Below are 6,440 nucleotides of genomic sequence, written 5' to 3' on the forward strand. Positions count from 1 at the left end.
CCCAAACACCTTCAAATAAGTTACTCTTAGGTGTTCTTCTACCTCCCTTTCTTCTTCTTCTTCTCAATTTCTTCTTAGTCTTTCTTGTTATTTAATGTTATAATGTCTTTTAATTTTATGGATAGCTAAGTTTCTAATTCAGCTTGTGGTAATAAGTTCTAATGGATTTTGAGGTTTGAAGAAAATTTTGTGTATCCTCAACTCTTAATAATTGAATTTATCTTTATCTTTCTATCTTGTTTATGCTTATATAATTGAATTTGAATTGATCACTTAAATTCATTACATAAGACGTTCTCATTAACTCCTTGAACTAAGACCTATGTGATGCTTACTTACATTGGACTTAAGAAGGAATGCAAGACCAAGAATTATGTGACGCTTGTTTACATTAATTTTGAGAAAGACAAAGGAATATTCATGGACTTAATTGATTGACTCATTAATTGTTTGCCGATTCAAGGACTTAGAGTTTAACTAGGGATTAAATGTGAATGAATAATTCTAACCTTGTTAACTCGAATCATGTTTGCTTAAACATTTGAAGAATCTCCTAAATTAATTGACGCTTGATTGGTTAACTTTGGGACAAGCAAGAATTGATTAATTAAGTTCTCCAATGGATGGCTTGTTGGATTCTTGGACTTAGAGACCAAATAGGGATTAAAATTGGACGCTTGATCCTAACCTAATGGACTCAAATAATGTTCGCTTGAACTTTGGAAAGAATCTATTTAAGTTTTGTTGGTGCTTAACTAATTGAACTTAAATGCAAGAATTTAATTATTATTTGAGATTGAGATTTTGAACCAAGGATAAATCCAAAGAACGAAAATCCACAAGTTGAAGTTTTTATCATCTAAGTTTATTATTCAACTTCTTGTTCTAAAAATTATATCAAACTCCGAACCCCCCCCTTTTTTTTTCCAAAAACTGCTAATATAATAAAAAGAATTTCCTTTGATCCTCGAGAGACGACTTTGGGGCACTACTGTGCTACAAGTTTAAACTCATTTTACATTTGTGTTTGATAGAGGCTTCGACAACCTCTCGTCAAGTACCCAATTCACACGAATATTTCGTCCTAAAAATCCTTTGCCCCGATGTCACAATATCAGAGCATTTCCCAAAATAAAACTGTTGGCATCCTATATGCCACTCGCAGCCGGATCCTCTCCACCTAAAATATCCACAATTTATACGGTGAGAAAAGAAGATATCTATATGCAAAGTACATCCAAACACACCATGTTAAAATCTCATCATATTTTCTTTATTTAATAAAATATTTACGAGCATGTATCATAATTTATCAATCCATCACAATCCATTTAGATTTTATGATTAACACTATCATTTTTACCTTTCCTCATTCACATCAATATAACAATTATCTCAACATCTATAATTCATGCCAATTTCACAATCATTTCCACATACGTAATTCATACCAATCCAACAATTAACACTATGCCAAGACCTCGCCACATTTGACACAAGTGATACAGGTTAATTGCCTCACTCAACCCACACCAGACCAGGGGTCACGCCCTCCCTGTAGCATCACTTACCCAGGGGCCGTGCCGTCCCTCGCCATTTTGGTGTGAGGAAACACAATCACATTACAATCAATACAATCTCTTGCAATTAACCCTATGCCAGGGCTGTCATAAGCGACATAAGTGGTGGTGTTAACTGTCTTTCTCATCCCACACCATGCTAGGGTCACGCCTTCCCTGTAGCACCACTTATACAGGGCCGTGCCATCCTAGTCATTGATGTGAGACATCACAATCACATACAACATCTCAACTCATGATTCAAAGTCACATCAAGATTATCCATTAACAAGTAATATAATAATAACTTTCATTAATATAATAATCAATTAGAATAATTAGGATAAATTGTAAAACCCCTCATTATTCCAAAATCTAGCTCACCGCATTTTCCTTACAATATAGTGAAAAACAAGAAATCATATATATACAGATAATAACAAATATAAATTAACTCCAGTAAAGGTGGCAGTGCCTCCTAGTTAGGAATCAATTTATATCTTCAATAGAATAATTATTCCAAATTATAAATTATATATACAGATAATAATAAGGAAATATAAATTAATTCCAGTAAAGGTGGCAGTGCCTCCTAGTTAGGAATCCATTTATATTTTCATGGTATATTTAAATTCTCAAGTAAGTAGGAAACTTAAAAGAACTAACGGGAAATAAGGAGTCTCAGCCTTCCATTCAAATAAATTAAACGTGATCCTAAGAAATTCTACCCAATACCCTCATATACTCTACATATAAATAATCCCCTTTTCCCCCGTACCTGGATGAATAGAAACTTGAGCAGAACCTCCTCCTCTTTTTCTTAAACCGGGATCAAACTAGAGCAGAACCTCCTCTCTTTCTTTCTCTCTTTTTCTCTCTTCTTTCTCCCTCTCTATCTCTCTAGAATTTCCCTCTCTCTAGAATTGTGAATTTTCAAAACTCTAGGCCTTTATTTATAGAAATTTTAAAGTTACTATGCACAGGTTACTATTCATTAAAATAATATTATTTCATTATTTTAATATTAAAGTTACTATGAACTATTCATTAAAATATTAGAATTAATTAAATTTTGAAACTCAATTCCGCAGCCCCCTTCGGTTCCGCAGCCTTCAATTATGCATATGAATAGTAAAATACTATTCATAAATACGTATACATGAATAGTAAAATACATATACGTAAATAGTAAAATACGTATATGTAAATAGTAAAATACGTATATAAAAATACGGTAACTCTTCTAATAATTCCAATACATAAAAAAATAAAATTTTGGAATGTTACACTACTTCCCTCCTTTTAGAAATTTCGTCCCCGAAATTACCTGATGCAAATAAAAATGGATATGAAGCTTTCATCTTCTCCTCTAATTCCCAAGTAGCACTTTCTGGTATAGCTCCTCCCCAAATAACCTTTACCAAAGGAATTTCTTTACCCCTAAGTTGCTTTACCATTCGATCCTCGACTCTCACCGGGGTTGCTTCCACCGTTAGATTCTCTTTAACCTCAATATGATCCGATTCAATCACATGTGAAGGATCATAGACGTATTTTCGAAGTTGAGAAATATGAAAAACATCATGAAGATTTGACAGATTAGGAGGCAAAGCAATTTGGTAGGCAACATTACTGACTCTTTTTAGAATTTGAAAAGGACCAATAAATCGAGGAGTAAGTTTTCTGGATTTTAATGCCCTGCCAACCCCAGTCCATGGAGTGACTTTCAAGAATACATGATCTCCTTCTTGAAATTCTAAATCTTTTCTCCTCCTGTCAGCATAACTTTTCTGTCTACTCTGAGCTGTCCTCATCCTATCCTGTATCAATTTAACTTTTTCAGTGGTTTGCTGCACAATTTCAGGTCCTAAGATGACATTGTCTCCAGGCTCACTCCAACACAAAGGAGTTCTACACCTCCTACCATACAAGGCTTCATAGGGTGCCATACCTATGCTAGAGTGGTAACTATTATTATAGGTAAACTCTATCAAAGGTAAAAGACTATCCCAACTTCCCCCTTGGTCCAACACACAGGCTCTAAGCAAATCCTCTAAAGATTGAATAGTCCTCTCAGTCTGACCATCAGTTTGAGGGTGGTAAGCTGAACTAAGTCTCAGTTGGGTTCCCAAAGCTTGTTGTAGGCTCTCCCAAAACCTAGAGGTGAATCTAGGGTCCCTGTCTGAAACTATGCTAGATGGTATCCCATGTAATCTCACAATCTCATCAATATACAATCTAGCCAATTTTTCTAGAGAATACTTAATGTTAATAGGTAAGAAATGTGCACTCTTAGTCAACCTATCAACTATAACCCAAATGGAATCATGTCCTCTCCTAGTCCTAGGCAAAGCAACTACAAAATCCATGGAAATGCTATCCCATTTCCACTCGGGTATACTCAAAGGCTGAAGTAGTCCTGAAGGTTTTTTTGATGCTCTATTTTAGCCTTCTGACACACTAAACAGACACTCACAAATTCAGCTATATCTTTCTTCATCCTAGGCCACCAGAATATCTTCCTAAGGTCATGATACATCTTAGTTGCTCCTGGGTGAAAACTAAGCTTGCTCCTATGACCTTCCTCTAGGATCAATCGTCTAAGCGTAGGATCACTAGGCACACATACTCGGTCTTTAAATCTTACCACTCCATCTACACCCAAGGTAAATTCTCCTTCAATCCCTTTCCCTATAGCATCACGTCTAGCTACTAGAAATGAATCCACTATTTGTGCTTCTCCAATTTCCTTCAACAGCTCACTAGTCACCCGAGTCATACCTAGTCTCACACTACTATGAGTCACCTCACAAGTCAGACTTAAGTCTCTAAATTGTGCCAAAAGGTCCATCTCCCTAATCATAAGAGAAGACAACTGCAAAGATTTCCTACTCAAAGCATCAGCTACCACATTAGCTTTTCCTGGATGATAACTAAGATCAAAATCATAGTCCTTAAGGAACTCCAACCATCTCCTTTGCCTCATATTTAATTCCTTTTGATCAAATAAATACCTAAGACTCTTATGATCACTAAACACTTCAAATTTTGAACCATACAAATAATGTCTCCAAATCTTAAGTGTGAACACCACTGCTGCTAATTCAAGATCATGGGTGGGGTAATTCCTCTCATGTATTTTTAATTGCCTAGATGCATAAGATACGACCTTTCCTTCTTGCATTAACACTCCACCCAAACCCATCTTAGAAGCGTCACAATAAATCACAAAAGTCTTGCTAAGATCAGGCAATACTAAAACAGGTGCACTAGTCAATTTTTCCTTAAGGGCTCGGAAACTATCCTCACATTTACTATCCCATACAAACATAACTCCTTTCCTAGTCAAACTTGTCAAGGGTAATGCTAACTTAGAGAATCCTTCTATGAATCTTCTATAGTATCCAGCCAATCCAAGGAAACTCCTAATCTCACTAACTGACTTAGGTGTCTCCCAATTAAGCACAGCCTCAACCTTAGATGGATCCACTGCTATTCCCCCACTTGAAATTACATGTCCTAAGAAACTCACCTCCTCAAGCCAAAAGTCACACTTAGACAATTTAGCATAAAGTTGTTTCTCCCTGAGGGTTTGTAGTACTACCCTTAAGTGTTCTTCATGCTCCTCTTTAGTCTTAGAATAAACTAGTATGTCATCTATGAAAACAACTACAAATTTATCCAAGTACGGATGAAGAATCCGGTTCATGTAATCCATAAAAATTGTAGGAGCATTCGTCACACCAAAAGGCATTACTAGATACTCATAGTGTCCATAACGGGTCCTAAATGCTGTCTTAGGTACATCTTCACTCTTAACTCTAATCTGATGGTACCCTGATCTAAGATCGATTTTACTAAACACACAAGCACCTACCAACTGATCCATAAGATCATCTATCCTAGGCAACGGATATTTGTTCTTAATGGTCACCTTGTTCAACTGGCGATAATCTACACACAACCGCATACTACCATCCTTCTTTTTGACTAGAAGTACGGGTGCTCCCCAAGGTGATACACTAGGCCTCACAAACCCCTTTTTCAACAAGTCTTCTATTTGTTTCTTTAGTTCCACTAACTCTATGGGTGACATCCTGTAAGGTGCAATAGAGATAGGTCCTGTTCCTGGAATTAAATCTATGGAAAATTCTACTTCTCTTCTGGGTGGTAAGCTAGACACATCAGAAAAGACATCCGAAAAGTCACACACAACAGGCAGTTCATTTACCAAAACATTTTTCTCGGAATTCAGATAAGCTAACAACATGTACACTTGGGCATCTTCTTGCAAAGATACCTTAACTTGGTTGGCAGTCAAATAATCCTTACTCACTTTTTCAACAGACTCCCCAAAGATAATAGATTTACTAGCACAATTCAAAAGGACATGATTGGAAGATAACCAGTCCATACCCAAAATAACATCTAGTTGACTTAGAGGTAAACAAATTAAGTCAACCATGAAATCTCTACCTTCAATAGTCAGAGGACACTTTGAACAGACATCAGAAGTGATTACCGATTCACTAGTGGGTGTTTCGACAATTAACTCAAAAGACAAGGAAGAGACAGGTAATTTTAGTTTAGACACACACACATGTGATATGAAAGAGTGAGTCGCACCAGAATCATATAAAACGGTTAAAGGAGTTCCATTAATGAAACACATACCCTGAATTAAGTCTTCGGATTGAGTAGCTTCAGCACCACTCAAAGCAAATACTCTTCCTGTGGTTCGAGGTTTGCTAGCGCTCCCTCCAGCCTCTGTTATTTCTTTCCTACTCTGAGGGCATTCACTAGCTTTATGTCCCTCTGCTTTACATTTGAAGCATATCATTATCCTTTGCATCCGACAATCAACTGCCCTATGTCCTGGCT

Source organism: Cajanus cajan, chromosome 1 (assembly GCF_000230855.2).
Source record: "Cajanus cajan strain Asha chromosome 1, NIPB_CcT2T_4, whole genome shotgun sequence".
Classification (NCBI taxonomy): Eukaryota; Viridiplantae; Streptophyta; class Magnoliopsida; order Fabales; family Fabaceae; genus Cajanus; species Cajanus cajan.